The 18,898-nt window shown below is 44.2% G+C and overlaps 19 non-coding genes across 19 annotated transcripts; all 19 read left to right on the top strand.

Annotated features, from left to right (window-relative positions):
• The first annotated feature begins 178 nt into the window (after positions 1 to 178).
• LOC130414972 (U1 spliceosomal RNA) lies at positions 179 to 342 on the top strand. The gene has a single exon (XR_008905750.1). It is a non-coding gene; the product is annotated as a U1 spliceosomal RNA (small nuclear RNA).
• Positions 343 to 1,149: 807 nt separating this feature from the next.
• LOC130415059 (U2 spliceosomal RNA) lies at positions 1,150 to 1,340 on the top strand. Its single transcript, XR_008905834.1, has one exon. It is a non-coding gene; the product is annotated as a U2 spliceosomal RNA (small nuclear RNA).
• Positions 1,341 to 2,178: 838 nt separating this feature from the next.
• Positions 2,179 to 2,342, top strand: LOC130414971 (U1 spliceosomal RNA). Its single transcript, XR_008905749.1, has one exon. It is a non-coding gene; the product is annotated as a U1 spliceosomal RNA (small nuclear RNA).
• An 807-nt stretch (positions 2,343 to 3,149) lies between these two features.
• LOC130415058 (U2 spliceosomal RNA) lies at positions 3,150 to 3,340 on the top strand. The gene has a single exon (XR_008905833.1). It is a non-coding gene; the product is annotated as a U2 spliceosomal RNA (small nuclear RNA).
• Positions 3,341 to 4,176: 836 nt separating this feature from the next.
• LOC130414970 (U1 spliceosomal RNA) lies at positions 4,177 to 4,340 on the top strand. Its single transcript, XR_008905748.1, has one exon. It is a non-coding gene; the product is annotated as a U1 spliceosomal RNA (small nuclear RNA).
• Positions 4,341 to 5,147: 807 nt separating this feature from the next.
• On the top strand, positions 5,148 to 5,338 carry LOC130415056 (U2 spliceosomal RNA). The gene has a single exon (XR_008905830.1). It is a non-coding gene; the product is annotated as a U2 spliceosomal RNA (small nuclear RNA).
• An 851-nt stretch (positions 5,339 to 6,189) lies between these two features.
• Positions 6,190 to 6,353, top strand: LOC130414969 (U1 spliceosomal RNA). Its single transcript, XR_008905747.1, has one exon. It is a non-coding gene; the product is annotated as a U1 spliceosomal RNA (small nuclear RNA).
• Positions 6,354 to 7,160: 807 nt separating this feature from the next.
• Positions 7,161 to 7,351, top strand: LOC130415055 (U2 spliceosomal RNA). Its single transcript, XR_008905829.1, has one exon. It is a non-coding gene; the product is annotated as a U2 spliceosomal RNA (small nuclear RNA).
• An 838-nt stretch (positions 7,352 to 8,189) lies between these two features.
• LOC130414968 (U1 spliceosomal RNA) lies at positions 8,190 to 8,353 on the top strand. The gene has a single exon (XR_008905746.1). It is a non-coding gene; the product is annotated as a U1 spliceosomal RNA (small nuclear RNA).
• Positions 8,354 to 9,159: 806 nt separating this feature from the next.
• LOC130415087 (U2 spliceosomal RNA) lies at positions 9,160 to 9,349 on the top strand. Its single transcript, XR_008905861.1, has one exon. It is a non-coding gene; the product is annotated as a U2 spliceosomal RNA (small nuclear RNA).
• Positions 9,350 to 10,184: 835 nt separating this feature from the next.
• On the top strand, positions 10,185 to 10,348 carry LOC130414967 (U1 spliceosomal RNA). The gene has a single exon (XR_008905745.1). It is a non-coding gene; the product is annotated as a U1 spliceosomal RNA (small nuclear RNA).
• An 805-nt stretch (positions 10,349 to 11,153) lies between these two features.
• On the top strand, positions 11,154 to 11,347 carry LOC130415090 (U2 spliceosomal RNA). Its single transcript, XR_008905864.1, has one exon. It is a non-coding gene; the product is annotated as a U2 spliceosomal RNA (small nuclear RNA).
• An 833-nt stretch (positions 11,348 to 12,180) lies between these two features.
• LOC130415022 (U1 spliceosomal RNA) lies at positions 12,181 to 12,344 on the top strand. The gene has a single exon (XR_008905797.1). It is a non-coding gene; the product is annotated as a U1 spliceosomal RNA (small nuclear RNA).
• Positions 12,345 to 13,146: 802 nt separating this feature from the next.
• Positions 13,147 to 13,337, top strand: LOC130415054 (U2 spliceosomal RNA). The gene has a single exon (XR_008905828.1). It is a non-coding gene; the product is annotated as a U2 spliceosomal RNA (small nuclear RNA).
• An 800-nt stretch (positions 13,338 to 14,137) lies between these two features.
• On the top strand, positions 14,138 to 14,301 carry LOC130414989 (U1 spliceosomal RNA). The gene has a single exon (XR_008905766.1). It is a non-coding gene; the product is annotated as a U1 spliceosomal RNA (small nuclear RNA).
• Positions 14,302 to 15,109: 808 nt separating this feature from the next.
• On the top strand, positions 15,110 to 15,300 carry LOC130415052 (U2 spliceosomal RNA). Its single transcript, XR_008905827.1, has one exon. It is a non-coding gene; the product is annotated as a U2 spliceosomal RNA (small nuclear RNA).
• Positions 15,301 to 16,228: 928 nt separating this feature from the next.
• LOC130414965 (U1 spliceosomal RNA) lies at positions 16,229 to 16,392 on the top strand. The gene has a single exon (XR_008905744.1). It is a non-coding gene; the product is annotated as a U1 spliceosomal RNA (small nuclear RNA).
• Positions 16,393 to 17,091: 699 nt separating this feature from the next.
• LOC130415051 (U2 spliceosomal RNA) lies at positions 17,092 to 17,282 on the top strand. The gene has a single exon (XR_008905826.1). It is a non-coding gene; the product is annotated as a U2 spliceosomal RNA (small nuclear RNA).
• Positions 17,283 to 18,042: 760 nt separating this feature from the next.
• Positions 18,043 to 18,206, top strand: LOC130414964 (U1 spliceosomal RNA). Its single transcript, XR_008905743.1, has one exon. It is a non-coding gene; the product is annotated as a U1 spliceosomal RNA (small nuclear RNA).
• The last annotated feature ends 692 nt before the right edge of the window (positions 18,207 to 18,898 follow it).

Here is an 18,898-nt window from a genome sequence, read left to right as displayed (position 1 = left end):
TAATGTATTTGTCTGTTCATGTGTATGTTTGCCTGTGGACCGTCGCCTTCGTGCGCTTTCCCACGGGTTCTACAGAGCAATCAACTGGAACTTGCAGTTGCCGAACGCTCGCTCGGGGTCAGCGTTGATGCGCATGGCAGAGGCAAGTAAGCGATGTCTTGCCCGAACGGGGCAAATCATACTTACCTGGCAGGGGAGACACCATGATCACGAAGGCGGTTCACCCAGGACGAGGCTCGGCCATTGCACTCAGGTTGGGTTGACTTTTGCGAATTCCCCAAATGTGGGAATCTCGACTGCATAATTTCTGGTAGTGGGGGACTGCGTTCGCGCTCTCCCCTTATCATGTATCAAAAGAAGAGAGATTTTGTATTGTGTCCGTATTTCGAACCTTGTTGGCGTCAGATCTGCAGATTCCGCAAGAGACGAGCACCAAATCGAGTGATCGATTACTTCCTAATACCATGTTTTTTTTTAATACGGTTGTTTGCTGTTCCGTCGTTCCCAAACACACATACATGTATGTATGTATGCATGTAGGTATATTTATATATATAATTATTTAGATATTCATTTATTCGTTTGCTGGTTTTATGTTTGATTCATTTGTTTAATTGTTTTTTCGTTCATATTTTGGACGCCTCATCAGACGAGTATAGAACGCATCTTCGACGGAGATTCTGCCAGACCACGCTGACCTTCATTTCTGTGAAACGTGTGCGTGCTCGTCCGTTCCTTCATCCGTTCAGGTCTTCATAAATAGCCCATTTAATTATTTCTTCTTTCGTTAATCGGTTAATTTATTCTATTGTTTAAACAATACATTTGATTGTCAGTCCGTTCCTTCATTCGTTCAGGTCTTCATAAATAGCCCATTTAATTATTTCGTCTTTCGTTAATCGGTTAATTGATTCTGTTGTTTAAACGATACATTTGATTTTCAGTCCGTTCCTTCATTCGTTCAGGTCTTCAAAAATAGCCCATTTAATTATTTCTTCTTTCGTTAATTGGTTAATTGATTCTGTTGTTTAAACGATACATTTGATTGTGTGTTCGTACGATCACACGCTGACCTTTGAGGCGCATGTGCACCGCAAGCCCAATAGTCGGTGCCGCCCCACGCTCTGCCTTTTGCCACCCATTGTGGGCATCGCTTCTCGGCCTTTTGGCTAAGATCAAGTGTAGTATCTGTTCTTATCAGTTTAATATCTGATACGTCCCCTATCTGGGGACCATATATTAAATGGATTTTTGAAACGCGGAGCTGGAAGCGGGGCTTGCTCCGCCCACTCCACGCATCGACCTGGTATTGCAGTGTCTCCAGGAACGGTGCATTCCCCTTTCGGGGATAGCAGCTTGTGTTGAAAGGTAGTGATGAGAAGACGCAAAGTTTTATTTCTCACGTGACTGTCTTATACAGAAAAATACTTTGGCAAGTACTCACTCACTCAGTCACTCAGTCACTCAGTCACTCACTCGGTCACTCACTCACTCGGTCACTCACTCACTCAGTCACTCACTCACTCACTCACTCACTCACTCACTCAGTCACTCACTCACTCACTCAGTCACTCACTCACTCACTCACTCACTCACTCACTCACTCACTCACTCACTCACTCACTCACTCACTCACTCACTCTCTCACTCTCACTCTCACTCTCTCACAGTCTCACGCACGCACTCACTAAAGCCCTAAATGTATGCGGATAGTTATGTGTTGAAGAACGTAGTTCCTATTAGAGACGCTTGCGCCTGGCTTAAATGCTGTTGTGTGATAGAGAGAGAACGGGGCTTCCTGTAGCTCAGTGGTAAGAGCATTGCGTTAACAGGTTTTGGGTACGATCCCTGGGAATTGCAAATACCTATGTAAATGTATAGGATAAAGCAATGTAAGTCGCTTTGGATAAAGGCGTCTGCCAAATGCTTAAATGCAAAAGGTGTCCAGCATCCAATTGAAACACTTTCAGCACATATGTGGACTGTTTGCGTTGAATTCTTAATGTATTTGTCTGTTCATGTGTATGTTTGCCTGTGGACCGTCGCCTTCGTGCGCTTTCCCACGGGTTCTACAGAGCAATCAACTGGAACTTGCAGTTGCCGAACGCTCGCTCGGGGTCAGCGTTGATGCGCATGGCAGAGGCAAGTAAGCGATGTCTTGCCCGAACGGGGCAAATCATACTTACCTGGCAGGGGAGACACCATGATCACGAAGGCGGTTCACCCAGGACGAGGCTCGGCCATTGCACTCAGGTTGGGTTGACTTTTGCGAATTCCCCAAATGTGGGAATCTCGACTGCATAATTTCTGGTAGTGGGGGACTGCGTTCGCGCTCTCCCCTTATCATGTATCAAAAGAAGAGAGATTTTGTATTGTGTCCGTATTTCGAACCTTGTTGGCGTCAGATCTGCAGATTCCGCAAGAGACGAGCACCAAATCGAGTGATCGATTACTTCCTAATACCATGTTTTTTTTTAATACGGTTGTTTGCTGTTCCGTCGTTCCCAAACACACATACATGTATGTATGTATGCATGTAGGTATATTTATATATATAATTATTTAGATATTCATTTATTCGTTTGCTGGTTTTATGTTTGATTCATTTGTTTAATTGTTTTTTCGTTCATATTTTGGACGCCTCATCAGACGAGTATAGAACGCATCTTCGACGGAGATTCTGCCAGACCACGCTGACCTTCATTTCTGTGAAACGTGTGCGTGCTCGTCCGTTCCTTCATCCGTTCAGGTCTTCATAAATAGCCCATTTAATTATTTCTTCTTTCGTTAATCGGTTAATTTATTCTATTGTTTAAACAATACATTTGATTGTCAGTCCGTTCCTTCATTCGTTCAGGTCTTCATAAATAGCCCATTTAATTATTTCTTCTTTCGTTAATCGGTTAATTGATTCTGTTGTTTAAACGATACATTTGATTTTCAGTCCGTTCCTTCATTCGTTCAGGTCTTCAAAAATAGCCCATTTAATTATTTCTTCTTTCGTTAATTGGTTAATTGATTCTGTTGTTTAAACGATACATTTGATTGTGTGTTCGTACGATCACACGCTGACCTTTGAGGCGCATGTGCACCGCAAGCCCAATAGTCGGTGCCGCCCCACGCTCTGCCTTTTGCCACCCATTGTGGGCATCGCTTCTCGGCCTTTTGGCTAAGATCAAGTGTAGTATCTGTTCTTATCAGTTTAATATCTGATACGTCCCCTATCTGGGGACCATATATTAAATGGATTTTTGAAACGCGGAGCTGGAAGCGGGGCTTGCTCCGCCCACTCCACGCATCGACCTGGTATTGCAGTGTCTCCAGGAACGGTGCATTCCCCTTTCGGGGATAGCAGCTTGTGTTGAAAGGTAGTGATGAGAAGACGCAAAGTTTTATTTCTCACGTGACTGTCTTATACAGAAAAATACTTTGGCAAGTACTCACTCACTCAGTCACTCAGTCACTCAGTCACTCACTCGGTCACTCACTCACTCGGTCACTCACTCACTCAGTCACTCACTCACTCACTCACTCACTCACTCACTCGTCACTCACTCACTCACGTCACTCACTCACTCACTCACTCACTCACTCACTCACTCACTCACTCACTCACTCACTCACTCACTCACTCACTCTCTCACACTCTCACTCTCACTCTCTCACAGTCTCACGCACGCACTCACTAAAGCCCTAAATGTATGCGGATAGTTATGTGTTGAAGAACGTAGTTCCTATTAGAGACGCTTGCGCCTGGCTTAAATGCTGTTGTGTGATAGAGAGAGAACGGGGCTTCCTGTAGCTCAGTGGTAAGAGCATTGCGTTAACAGGTTTTGGGTACGATCCCTGGGAATTGCAAATACCTATGTAAATGTATAGGATAAAGCAATGTAAGTCGCTTTGGATAAAGGCGTCTGCCAAATGCTTAAATGCAAAAGGTGTCCAGCATCCAATTGAAACACTTTCAGCACATATGTGGACTGTTTGCGTTGAATTCTTAATGTATTTGTCTGTTCATGTGTATGTTTGCCTGTGGACCGTCGCCTTCGTGCGCTTTCCCACGGGTTCTACAGAGCAATCAACTGGAACTTGCAGTTGCCGAACGCTCGCTCGGGGTCAGCGTTGATGCGCATGGCAGAGGCAAGTAAGCGATGTCTTGCCCGAACGGGGCAAATCATACTTACCTGGCAGGGGAGACACCATGATCACGAAGGCGGTTCACCCAGGACGAGGCTCGGCCATTGCACTCAGGTTGGGTTGACTTTTGCGAATTCCCCAAATGTGGGAATCTCGACTGCATAATTTCTGGTAGTGGGGGACTGCGTTCGCGCTCTCCCCTTATCATGTATCAAAAGAAGAGAGATTTTGTATTGTGTCCGTATTTCGAACCTTGTTGGCGTCAGATCTGCAGATTCCGCAAGAGACGAGCACCAAATCGAGTGATCGATTACTTCCTAATACCATGTTTTTTTTTAATACGGTTGTTTGCTGTTCCGTCGTTCCCAAACACACATACATGTATGTATGTATGCATGTAGGTATATTTATATATATAATTATTTAGATATTCATTTATTCGTTTGCTGGTTTTATGTTTGATTCATTTGTTTAATTGTTTTTTCGTTCATATTTTGGACGCCTCATCAGACGAGTATAGAACGCATCTTCGACGGAGATTCTGCCAGACCACGCTGACCTTCATTTCTGTGAAACGTGTGCGTGCTCGTCCGTTCCTTCATCCGTTCAGGTCTTCATAAATAGCCCATTTAATTATTTCTTCTTTCGTTAATCGGTTAATTTATTCTATTGTTTAAACAATACATTTGATTGTCAGTCCGTTCCTTCATTCGTTCAGGTCTTCATAAATAGCCCATTTAATTATTTCTTCTTTCGTTAATCGGTTAATTGATTCTGTTGTTTAAACGATACATTTGATTTTCAGTCCGTTCCTTCATTCGTTCAGGTCTTCAAAAATAGCCCATTTAATTATTTCTTCTTTCGTTAATTGGTTAATTGATTCTGTTGTTTAAACGATACATTTGATTGTGTGTTCGTACGATCACACGCTGACCTTTGAGGCGCATGTGCACCGCAAGCCCAATAGTCGGTGCCGCCCCACGCTCTGCCTTTTGCCACCCATTGTGGGCATCGCTTCTCGGCCTTTTGGCTAAGATCAAGTGTAGTATCTGTTCTTATCAGTTTAATATCTGATACGTCCCCTATCTGGGGACCATATATTAAATGGATTTTTGAAACGCGGAGCTGGAAGCGGGGCTTGCTCCGCCCACTCCACGCATCGACCTGGTATTGCAGTGTCTCCAGGAACGGTGCATTCCCCTTTCGGGGATAGCAGCTTGTGTTGAAAGGTAGTGATGAGAAGACGCAAAGTTTTATTTCTCACGTGACTGTCTTATACAGAAAAATACTTTGGCAAGTACTCACTCACTCACTCACTCAGTCACTCACTCGGTCACTCACTCACTCGGTCACTCACTCACTCAGTCACTCACTCACTCACTCACTCACTCACTCACTCACTCACTCGTCACTCACTCACTCACTCAGTCACTCACTCACTCACTCACTCACTCACTCACTCACTCACTCTCACTCACTCACTCACTCACTCACTCACTCACTCACTCTCTCACACTCACACTCTCACTCTCACTCTCTCACAGTCTCACGCACGCACTCACTAAAGCCCTAAATGTATGCGGATAGTTATGTGTTGAAGAACGTAGTTCCTATTAGAGACGCTTGCGCCTGGCTTAAATGCTGTTGTGTGATAGAGAGAGAACGGGGCTTCCTGTAGCTCAGTGGTAAGAGCATTGCGTTAACAGGTTTTGGGTACGATCCCTGGGAATTGCAAATACCTATGTAAATGTATAGGATAAAGCAATGTAAGTCGCTTTGGATAAAGGCGTCTGCCAAATGCTTAAATGCAAAAGGTGTCCAGCATCCAATTGAAACACTTTCAGCACATATGTGGACTGTTTGCGTTGAATTCTTAATGTATTTGTCTGTTCATGTGTATGTTTGCCTGTGGACCGTCGCCTTCGTGCGCTTTCCCACGGGTTCTACAGAGCAATCAACTGGAACTTGCAGTTGCCGAACGCTCGCTCGGGGTCAGCGTTGATGCGCATGGCAGAGGCAAGTAAGCGATGTCTTGCCCGAACGGGGCAAATCATACTTACCTGGCAGGGGAGACACCATGATCACGAAGGCGGTTCACCCAGGACGAGGCTCGGCCATTGCACTCAGGTTGGGTTGACTTTTGCGAATTCCCCAAATGTGGGAATCTCGACTGCATAATTTCTGGTAGTGGGGGACTGCGTTCGCGCTCTCCCCTTATCATGTATCAAAAGAAGAGAGATTTTGTATTGTGTCCGTATTTCGAACCTTGTTGGCGTCAGATCTGCAGATTCCGCAAGAGACGAGCACCAAATCGAGTGATCGATTACTTCCTAATACCATGTTTTTTTTTAATACGGTTGTTTGCTGTTCCGTCGTTCCCAAACACACATACATGTATGTATGTATGCATGTAGGTATATTTATATATATAATTATTTAGATATTCATTTATTCGTTTGCTGGTTTTATGTTTGATTCATTTGTTTAATTGTTTTTTCGTTCATATTTTGGACGCCTCATCAGACGAGTATAGAACGCATCTTCGACGGAGATTCTGCCAGACCACGCTGACCTTCATTTCTGTGAAACGTGTGCGTGCTCGTCCGTTCCTTCATCCGTTCAGGTCTTCATAAATAGCCCATTTAATTATTTCTTCTTTCGTTAATCGGTTAATTTATTCTATTGTTTAAACAATACATTTGATTGTCAGTCCGTTCCTTCATTCGTTCAGGTCTTCATAAATAGCCCATTTAATTATTTCTTCTTTCGTTAATCGGTTAATTGATTCTGTTGTTTAAACGATACATTTGATTTTCAGTCCGTTCCTTCATTCGTTCAGGTCTTCAAAAATAGCCCATTTAATTATTTCTTCTTTCGTTAATTGGTTAATTGATTCTGTTGTTTAAACGATACATTTGATTGTGTGTTCGTACGATCACACGCTGACCTTTGAGGCGCATGTGCACCGCAAGCCCAATAGTCGGTGCCGCCCCACGCTCTGCCTTTTGCCACCCATTGTGGGCATCGCTTCTCGGCCTTTTGGCTAAGATCAAGTGTAGTATCTGTTCTTATCAGTTTAATATCTGATACGTCCCCTATCTGGGGACCATATATTAAATGGATTTTTGAAACGCGGAGCTGGAAGCGGGGCTTGCTCCGCCCACTCCACGCATCGACCTGGTATTGCAGTGTCTCCAGGAACGGTGCATTCCCCTTTCGGGGATAGCAGCTTGTGTTGAAAGGTAGTGATGAGAAGACGCAAAGTTTTATTTCTCACGTGACTGTCTTATACAGAAAAATACTTTGGCAAGTACTCACTCACTCAGTCACTCAGTCACTCAGTCACTCACTCGGTCACTCACTCACTCGGTCACTCACTCACTCAGTCACTCACTCACTCACTCACTCACTCACTCAGTCACTCACTCACTCACTCACTCACTCACTCACTCACTCAGTCACTCACTCACTCACTCACTCACTCACTCACTCACTCACTCACTCACTCTCTCACACTCACACTCTCACTCTCACTCTCTCACAGTCTCACGCACGCACTCACTAAAGCCCTAAATGTATGCGGATAGTTATGTGTTGAAGAACGTAGTTCCTATTAGAGACGCTTGCGCCTGGCTTAAATGCTGTTGTGTGATAGAGAGAGAACGGGGCTTCCTGTAGCTCAGTGGTAAGAGCATTGCGTTAACAGGTTTTGGGTACGATCCCTGGGAATTGCAAATACCTATGTAAATGTATAGGATAAAGCAATGTAAGTCGCTTTGGATAAAGGCGTCTGCCAAATGCTTAAATGCAAAAGGTGTCCAGCATCCAATTGAAACACTTTCAGCACATATGTGGACTGTTTGCGTTGAATTCTTAATGTATTTGTCTGTTCATGTGTATGTTTGCCTGTGGACCGTCGCCTTCGTGCGCTTTCCCACGGGTTCTACAGAGCAATCAACTGGAACTTGCAGTTGCCGAACGCTCGCTCGGGGTCAGCGTTGATGCGCATGGCAGAGGCAAGTAAGCGATGTCTTGCCCGAACGGGGCAAATCATACTTACCTGGCAGGGGAGACACCATGATCACGAAGGCGGTTCACCCAGGACGAGGCTCGGCCATTGCACTCAGGTTGGGTTGACTTTTGCGAATTCCCCAAATGTGGGAATCTCGACTGCATAATTTCTGGTAGTGGGGGACTGCGTTCGCGCTCTCCCCTTATCATGTATCAAAAGAAGAGAGATTTTGTATTGTGTCCGTATTTCGAACCTTGTTGGCGTCAGATCTGCAGATTCCGCAAGAGACGAGCACCAAATCGAGTGATCGATTACTTCCTAATACCATGTTTTTTTTATACGGTTGTTTGCTGTTCCGTCGTTCCCAAACACACATACATGTATGTATGTATGCATGTAGGTATATTTATATATATAATTATTTAGATATTCATTTATTCGTTTGCTGGTTTTATGTTTGATTCATTTGTTTAATTGTTTTTTCGTTCATATTTTGGACGCCTCATCAGACGAGTATAGAACGCATCTTCGACGGAGATTCTGCCAGACCACGCTGACCTTCATTTCTGTGAAACGTGTGCGTGCTCGTCCGTTCCTTCATCCGTTCAGGTCTTCATAAATAGCCCATTTAATTATTTCTTCTTTCGTTAATTCGTTAATTTATTCTATTGTTTAAACAATACATTTGATTGTCAGTCCGTTCCTTCATTCGTTCAGGTCTTCATAAATAGCCCATTTAATTATTTCTTCTTTCGTTAATCGGTTAATTGATTCTGTTGTTTAAACGATACATTTGATTTTCAGTCCGTTCCTTCATTCGTTCAGGTCTTCAAAAATAGCCCATTTAATTATTTCTTCTTTCGTTAATTGGTTAATTGATTCTGTTGTTTAAAACGATACATTTGATTGTGTGTTCGTACGATCACACGCTGACCTTTGAGGCGCATGTGCACCGCAAGCCCAATAGTCGGTGCCGCCCCACGCTCTGCCTTTTGCCACCCATTGTGGGCATCGCTTCTCGGCTTTTGGCTAAGATCAAGTGTAGTATCTGTTCTTATCAGTTTAATATCTGATACGTCCCCTATCTGGGGACCATATATTAAATGGATTTTTGAAACGCGGAGCTGGAAGCGGGGCTTGCTCCGCCCACTCCACGCATCGACCTGGTATTGCAGTGTCTCCAGGAACGGTGCATTCCCTTTCGGGGATAGCAGCTTGTGTTGAAAGGTAGTGATGAGAAGACGCAAAGTTTTATTTCTCACGTGACTGTCTTATACAGAAAAATACTTTGGCAAGTACTCACTCACTATCACTCAGTCACTCAGTCACTCACCGGTCAGCTCACTACATCGGTCACTCACTCACTCGTCACTCACTCACTCAGTCACTCACTCACTCACTCACTCACTCGGTCACTCACTCACTCACTCAGTCACTCACTCACTCACTCACCACTCACTCACTCACTCACTCACTCACTCACTCACTCACTCACTCACACTCTCACTCTCACTCTCACTCTCTCACAGTCTCACGCACGCACTCACTAAAGCCCTAAATGTATGCGGATAGTTATGTGTTTGAAGAACGTAGTTCCTATTAGAGACGCTTGCGCCTGGCTTAAATGCTGTTGTGTGATAGAGAGAGAACGGGGCTTCCTGTAGCTCAGTGTAAGAGCATTGCGTTAACAGGTTTTGGGTACGATCCTGGGAATTGCAAATACCTATGTAAACTGTATAGGAAAAGCAATGTAAGTCGCTTTGGATAAAGGCGTCTGCCAAATGCTTAAATGCAAAAGGTGTCCAGCATCCAATTGAAACACTTTCAGCACATATGTGGACTGTTTGCGTTGAATTCTTAATGTATTTGTCTGTTCATGTGTATGTTTGCCTGTGGACCGTCGCCTTCGTGCGCTTTCCCACGGTTCTACAGAGCAATCAACTGGAACTTGCAGTTGCCGAACGCTCGCTCGGGGTCAGCGTTGATGCGCATGGCAGAGGCAAGTAAGCGATGTCTTGCCCGAACGGGGCAAATCATACTTACCTGGCAGGGGAGACACCATGATCACGAAGGCGGTTCACCCAGGACGAGGCTCGGCCATTGCACTCAGGTTGGGTTGACTTTTGCGAATTCCCCAAATGTGGGAATCTCGACTGCATAATTTCTGGTAGTGGGGGACTGCGTTCGCGCTCTCCCCTTATCATGTATCAAAAGAAGAGAGATTTGTATTGTGTCCGTATTTCGAACCTTGTTGGCGTCAGATCTGCAGATTCCGCAAGAGACGAGCACCAAATCGAGTGATCGATTACTTCCTAATACCATGTTTTTTTTAATACGGTTGTTTGCTGTTCCGTCGTTCCCAAACACACATACATGTATGTATGTATGCATGTAGGTATATTTATATATATAATTATTTAGATATTCATTTATTCGTTTGCTGGTTTTATGTTTGATTCATTTGTTTAATTGTTTTTTCGTTCATATTTTGGACGCCTCATCAGACGAGTATAGAACGCATCTTCGACGGAGATTCTGCCAGACCACGCTGACCTTCATTTCTGTGAAACGTGTGCGTGCTCGTCCGTTCCTTCATCCGTTCAGGTCTTCATAAATAGCCCATTTAATTATTTCTTCTTTCGTTAATCGGTTAATTTATTCTATTGTTTAAACAATACATTTGATTGTCAGTCCGTTCCTTCATTCGTTCAGGTCTTCATAAATAGCCCATTTAATTATTTCTTCTTTCGTTAATCGGTTAATTGATTCTGTTGTTTAAACGATACATTTGATTTTCAGTCCGTTCCTTCATTCGTTCAGGTCTTCAAAAATAGCCCATTTAATTATTTCTTCTTTCGTTAATTGGTTAATTGATTCTGTTGTTTAAACGATACATTTGATTGTGTGTTCGTACGATCACACGCTGACCTTTGAGGCGCATGTGCACCGCAAGCCCAATAGTCGGTGCCGCCCCACGCTCTGCCTTTTGCCACCCATTGTGGGCATCGCTTCTCGGCCTTTTGGCTAAGATCAAGTGTAGTATCTGTTCTTATCAGTTTAATATCTGATACGTCCCCTATCTGGGGACCATATATTAAATGGATTTTTGAAACGCGGAGCTGGAAGCGGGGCTTGCTCCGCCCACTCCACGGCATCGACCTGGTATTGCAGTGTGTCTCCAGGAACGGTGCATTCCCCTTTCGGGGATAGCAGCTTGTGTTGAAAGGTAGTGATGAGAAGACGCAAAGTTTAGTATTCTCACGTGACTGTCTTATACAGAAAAATACTTTGGCAAGTACTCACATCACTCAGTCCCTCAGTCACTCACTCGGTCACTCACTCACTCGGTCACTCACCTCTCTCTCACAGTCCACTCACTCACTCACTCACATCACTCACTCACTCACTCAGCTCACTCCACTCACTCACGTCACTCACTCACTCACTCAGTCACTCACTCACTCACTCACTCACTCACTCACTCACTCTCTCACACTCACACTCTCACTCTCACTCTCTCTCACAGTCTCACGCACGCACTCACTAAAGCCCTAAATGTATGCGGATAGTTAGGTGTTGAAGAACGAGTTCCTATTAGAGACGCTTGCGCCTGGCTTAAATGCTGTTGTGTGATAGAGAGAGAACGGGGCTTCCTGTAGCTCGTGGTAAGAGCATTGCGTTAACAGGTTTTGGTACGTTCCCTGGGGAATTGCAAATACCTATGTAAACGTATAGGATAAAGCAATGTAAGTCGCTTTGGATAAAGGCGTCTGCCAAATGCTTAAATGCAAAAGGTGTCCAGCATCCAATTGAAACACTTTCAGCACATATGTGGACTGTTTGCGTTGAATTCTTAATGTATTTGTCTGTTCATGTGTATGGTTGCCTGTGGACCGTCGCCTTCGTGCGCTTTCCCCACGGGTTCTACAGGCAATCAACTGGAACTTGCAGTTGCCGAACGCTCGCTCGGGGTCAGCGTTGATGCGCATGGCAGAGCAAGTAAGCGATGTCTTGCCCGAACGGGGCAAATCATACTTACCTGGCAGGGGAGACACCATGATCACGAAGGCGGTTCACCCAGGACGAGGCTCGGCCATTGCACTCAGGTTGGGTTGACTTTTGCGAATTCCCCAAATGTGGGAATCTCGACTGCATAATTTTCTGGTAGTGGGGGACTGCGTTCGCGTCTCCCCTTATCATGTATCAAAAGAAGAGAGATTTTGTATTGTGTCCGTATTTCGAACCTTGTTGGCGTCAGATCTGCAGATTCCGCAAGAGACGAGCACCAAATCGAGTGATCGATTACTTCCTAATACCATGTTTTTTTTAATACGGTTGTTTGCTGTTCCGTCGTTCCCAAACACACATACATGTATGTATGTAGGCATGTAGGTATATTTATATATATAATTATTTAGATATTCATTTATTCGTTTGCTGGTTTTATGTTTGATTCATTTGTTTAATTGTTTTTTCGTTCATATTTTGGACGCCTCATCAGACGAGTATAGAACGCATCTTCGACGGAGATTCTGCCAGACCACGCTGACCTTCATTTCTGTGAAACGTGTGCGTGCTCGTCCGTTCCTTCATCCGTTCAGGTCTTCATAAATAGCCCATTTAATTATTTCTTCTTTCGTTAATCGGTTAATTTATTCTATTGTTTAAACAATACATTTGATTGTCAGTCCGTTCCTTCATTCGTTCAGGTCTTCATAAATAGCCCATTTAATTATTCGTCTTTCGTTAATCGGTTAATTGATTCTGTTGTTTAAACGATACATTTGATTTTCAGTCCGTTCCTTCATTCGTTCAGGTCTTCAAAATAGCCCATTTATTATTTCTTCTTTCGTTAATTGGTTAATTGATTCTGTTGTTTAAACGATACATTTGATTGTGTGTTCGTACGATCACACGCTGACCTTTGAGGCGCATGTGCACCGCAAGCCCAATAGTCGGTGCCGCCCACGCTCTGCCTTTTGCCACCCATTGTGGGCATCGCTTCTCGGCCTTTTGGCTAAGATCAAGTGTAGTATCTGTTCTTATCAGTTTAATATCTGATACGTCCCCTATCTGGGGACCATATATTAAATGGATTTTTGAAACGCGGAGCTGGAAGCGGGGCTTGCTCCGCCCACTCCACGCATCGACCTGGTATTGCAGTGTCTCCAGGAACGGTGCATTCCCCTTTCGGGGATAGCAGCTTGTGTTGAAAGGTAGTGATGAGAAGACGCAAAGTTTTATTTCTCACGTGACTGTCTTATACAGAAAAATACTTTGGCAAGTACTCACTCACTCAGTCACTCAGTCACTCACTCGGTCACTCACTCACTCGGTCACTCACTCACTCAGTCACTCACTCACTCACTCACTCACTCACTCACCTCACTCACTCACTCACTCACTCGGTCACTCACTCACTCACTCACTCACTCACTCACTCACTCACTCTCTCACACTCACACTCTCACTCTCTCACAGTCTCACGCACGCACTCACTAAAGCCCTAAATGTATGCGGATAGTTATGTGTTGAAGAACGTAGTTCCTATTAGAGACGCTTGCGCCTGGCTTAAATGCTGTTGTGTGATAGAGAGAGAACGGGGCTTCCTGTAGCTCAGTGGTAAGAGCATTGCGTTAACAGTTTTGGGTACGATCCCTGGGAATTGCAAATACCTATGTAAATGTATAGGATAAAGCAATGTAAGTCGCTTTGGATAAAGGCGTCTGCCAAATGCTTAAATGCAAAAGGTGTCCAGCATCCAATTGAAACACTTTCAGCACATATGTGGACTGTTTGCGTTGAATTCTTAATGTATTTGTCTGTTCATGTGTATGTTTGCCTGTGGACCGTCGCCTTCGTGCGCTTTCCCACGGGTTCTACAGAGCAATCAACTGGAACTTGCAGTTGCCGAACGCTCGCTCGGGGTCAGCGTTGATGCGCATGGCAGAGGCAAGTAAGCGATGTCTTGCCCGAACGGGGCAAATCATACTTACCTGGCAGGGGGGACACCATGATCACGAAGGCGGTTCACCCAGGACGAGGCTCGGCCATTGCACTCAGGTTGGGTTGACTTTTGCGAATTCCCCAAATGTGGGAATCTCGACTGCATAATTTCTGGTAGTGGGGGACTGCGTTCGCGCTCTCCCCTTATCATGTATCAAAAGAAGAGAGATTTTGTATTGTGTCCGTATTTCGAACCTTGTTGGCGTCAGATCTGCAGATTCCGCAAGAGACGAGCACCAAATCGAGTGATCGATTACTTCCTAATACCCTGTTTTTTTTTAATACGGTTGTTTGCTGTTCCGTCGTTCCCAAACACACATACATGTATGTATGTATGCATGTAGGTATATTTATATATATAATTATTTAGATATTCATTTATTCGTTTGCTGGTTTTATGTTTGATTCATTTGTTTAATTGTTTTTTCGTTCATATTTTGGACGCCTCATCAGACGAGTATAGAACGCATCTTCGACGGAGATTCTGCCAGACCACGCTGACCTTCATTTCTGTGAAACGTGTGCGTGCTCGTCCGTTCCTTCATCCGTTCAGGTCTTCATAAATAGCCCATTTAATTATTTCTTCTTTCGTTAATCGGTTAATTTATTCTATTGTTTAAACAATACATTTGATTGTCAGTCCGTTCCTTCATTCGTTCAGGTCTTCATAAATAGCCCATTTAATTATTTCTTCTTTCGTTAATCGGTTAATTGATTCTGTTGTTTAAACGATACATTTGATTTTCAGTCCGTTCCTTCATTCGTTCAGGTCTTCAAAAATAGCCCATTTAATTATTTCTTCTTTCGTTAATTGGTTAATTGATTCTGTTGTTTAAACGATACATTTGATTGTGTGTTCGTACGATCACACGCTGACCTTTGAGTCGCATGTGCACCGCAAGCCCAATAGTCGGTGCCGCCCCCACGCTCTGCCTTTTGCCACCCATTGTGGGCATCGCTTCTCGGCCTTTTGGCTAAGATCAAGTGTAGTATCTGTTCTTATCAGTTTAATATCTGATACGTCCCCTATCTGGGGACCATATATTAAATGGATTTTTGAAACGCGGAGCTGGAAGCGGGGCTTGCTCCGCCCACTCCACGCATCGACCTGGTATTGCAGTGTCTCCAGGAACGGTGCATTCCCCTTTCGGGGATAGCAGCTTGTGTTGAAAGGTAGTGATGAGAAGACGCAAAGTTTTATTTCTCACGTGACTGTCTTATACAGAAAAATACTTTGGCAAGTACTCACTCACTCAGTCACTCAGTCACTCAGTCACTCACTCGGTCACTCACTCACTCACTCACTCACTCACTCACTCAGTCACTCACTCACTCACTCAGTCACTCAGTCACTCAGTCACTCACTCGGTCACTCACTCACTCACTCACTCAGTCACTCACTCACTCACTCACTCACTCACTCACTCACTCACTCGGTCACTCACTCACTCACTCGGTCACTCACTCACTCACTCAGTCACTCACTCACTCACTCACTCACTCACTCACTCACTCACTCACTCTCTCACACTCACACTCTCACTCTCACTCTCACTCTCTCACAGTCTCACGCACGCACTCACTAAAGCCCTAAATGTATGCGGATAGTTATGTGTTGAAGAACGTAGTTCCTATTAGAGACGCTTGCGCCTGGCTTAAATGCTGTTGTGTGATAGAGAGAGAACGGGGCTTCCTGTAGCTCAGTGGTAAGAGCATTGCGTTAACAGGTTTTGGGTACGATCCCTGGGAATTGCAAATACCTATGTAAATGTATAGGATAAAGCAATGTAAGTCGCTTTGGATAAAGGCGTCTGCCAAATGCTTAAATGCAAAAGGTGTCCAGCATCCAATTGAAACACTTTCAGCACATATGTGGACTGTTTGCGTTGAATTCTTAATGTATTTGTCTGTTCATGTGTATGTTTGCCTGTGGACCGTCGCCTTCGTGCGCTTTCCCACGGGTTCTACAGAGCAATCAACTGGAACTTGCAGTTGCCGAACGCTCGCTCGGGGTCAGCGTTGATGCGCATGGCAGAGGCAAGTAAGCGATGTCTTGCCCGAACGGGGCAAATCATACTTACCTGGCAGGGGAGACACCATGATCACGAAGGCGGTTCACCCAGGACGAGGCTCGGCCATTGCACTCAGGTTGGGTTGACTTTTGCGAATTCCCCAAATGTGGGAATCTCGACTGCATAATTTCTGGTAGTGGGGGACTGCGTTCGCGCTCTCCCCTTATCATGTATCAAAAGAAGAGAGATTTTGTATTGTGTCCGTATTTCGAACCTTGTTGGCGTCAGATCTGCAGATTCCGCAAGAGACGAGCACCAAATCGAGTGATCGATTACTTCCTAATACCCTGTTTTTTTTTAATACGGTTGTTTGCTGTTCCGTCGTTCCCAAACACACATACATGTATGTATGTATGCATGTAGGTATATTTATATATATAATTATTTAGATATTCATTTATTCGTTTGCTGGTTTTATGTTTGATTCATTTGTTTAATTGTTTTTTCGTTCATATTTTGGACGCCTCATCAGACGAGTATAGAACGCATCTTCGACGGAGATTCTGCCAGACCACGCTGACCTTCATTTCTGTGAAACGTGTGCGTGCTCGTCCGTTCCTTCATCCGTTCAGGTCTTCATAAATAGCCCATTTAATTATTTCTTCTTTCGTTAATCGGTTAATTTATTCTATTGTTTAAACAATACATTTGATTGTCAGTCCGTTCCTTCATTCGTTCAGGTCTTCAAAAATAGCCCATTTAATTATTTCTTCTTTCGTTAATTGGTTAATTGATTCTGTTGTTTAAACGATACATTTGATTGTGTGTTCGTACGATCACACGCTGACCTTTGAGGCGCATGTGCACCGCAAGCCCAATAGTCGGTGCCGCCCCACGCTCTGCCTTTTGCCACCCATTGTGGGCATCGCTTCTCGGCCTTTTGGCTAAGATCAAGTGTAGTATCTGTTCTTATCAGTTTAATATCTGATACGTCCCCTATCTGGGGACCATATATTAAATGGATTTTTGAAACGCGGAGCTGGAAGCGGGGCTTGCTCCGCCCACTCCACGCATCGACCTGGTATTGCAGTGTCTCCAGGAACGGTGCATTCCCCTTTCGGGGATAGCAGCTTGTGTTGAAAGGTAGTGATGAGAAGACGCAAAGTTTTATTTCTCACGTGACTGTCTTATACAGAAAAATACTTTGGCAAGTACTCACTCACTCAGTCACTCAGTCACTCAGTCACTCACTCGGTCACTCACTCACTCGGTCACTCACTCACTCACTCACTCAGTCACTCACTCACTCACTCACTCACTCACTCACTCACTCACTCTCTCACACTCACACTCTCACTCTCTCACAGTCTCACGCACGCACTCACTAAAGCCCTAAATGTATGCGGATAGTTATGTGTTGAAGAACGTAGTTCCTATTAGAGACGCTTGCGCCTGGCTTAAATGCTGTTGTGTGATAGAGAGAGAACGGGGCTTCCTGTAGCTCAGTGGTAAGAGCATTGCGTTAACAGGTTTTGGGTACGATCCCTGGGAATTGCAAATACCTATGTAAACGTATAGGATAAAGCAATGTAAGTCGCTTTGGATAAAGGCGTCTGCCAAATGCTTAAATGCAAAAGGTGTCCAGCATCCAATTGAAACACTTTCAGCACATATGTGGACTGTTTGCGTTGAATTCTTAATGTATTTGTCTGTTCATGTGTATGTTTGCCTGTGGACCGTCGCCTTCGTGCGCTTTCCCACGGGTTCTACAGAGCAATCAACTGGAACTTGCAGTTGCCGAACGCTCGCTCGGGGTCAGCGTTGATGCGCATGGCAGAGGCAAGTAAGCGATGTCTTGCCCGAACGGGGCAAATCATACTTACCTGGCAGGGGAGACACCATGATCACGAAGGCGGTTCACCCAGGACGAGGCTCGGCCATTGCACTCAGGTTGGGTTGACTTTTGCGAATTCCCCAAATGTGGGAATCTCGACTGCATAATTTCTGGTAGTGGGGGACTGCGTTCGCGCTCTCCCCTTATCATGTATCAAAAGAAGAGAGATTTTGTATTGTGTCCGTATTTCGAACCTTGTTGGCGTCAGATCTGCAGATTCCGCAAGAGACGAGCACCAAATCGAGTGATCGATTACTTCCTAATACCATGTTTTTTTTTAATACGGTTGTTTGCTGTTCCGTCGTTCCCAAACACACATACATGTATGTATGTATGCATGTAGGTATATTTATATATATAATTATTTAGATATTCATTTATTCGTTTGCTGGTTTTATGTTTGATTCATTTGTTTAATTGTTTTTTCGTTCATATTTTGGACGCCTCATCAGACGAGTATAGAACGCATCTTCGACGGAGATTCTGCCAGACCACGCTGACCTTCATTTCTGTGAAAACGTGTGCGTGCTCGTCCGTTCCTTCATCCGTTCAGGTCTTCATAAATAGCCCATTTAATTATTTCTTCTTTCGTTAATCGGTTAATTTATTCTATTGTTTAAACAATACATTTGATTGTCAGTCCGTTCCTTCATTCGTTCAGGTCTTCATAAATAGCCCATTTAATTATTTCGTCTTTCGTTAATCGGTTAATTGATTCTGTTGTTTAAACGATACATTTGATTTTCAGTCCGTTCCTTCATTCGTTCAGGTCTTCAAAAATAGCCCATTTAATTATTTCTTCTTTCGTTAATTGGTTAATTGATTCTGTTGTTTAAA

Source organism: Triplophysa dalaica, chromosome 24 (genome assembly GCF_015846415.1).
Source record: "Triplophysa dalaica isolate WHDGS20190420 chromosome 24, ASM1584641v1, whole genome shotgun sequence".
Lineage (NCBI taxonomy): Eukaryota > Metazoa > Chordata > Actinopteri > Cypriniformes > Nemacheilidae > Triplophysa > Triplophysa dalaica.
The sequence above is the reverse complement of the archived record's forward strand: the minus strand, read 5'-3'. Positions and strand labels throughout refer to the sequence as shown.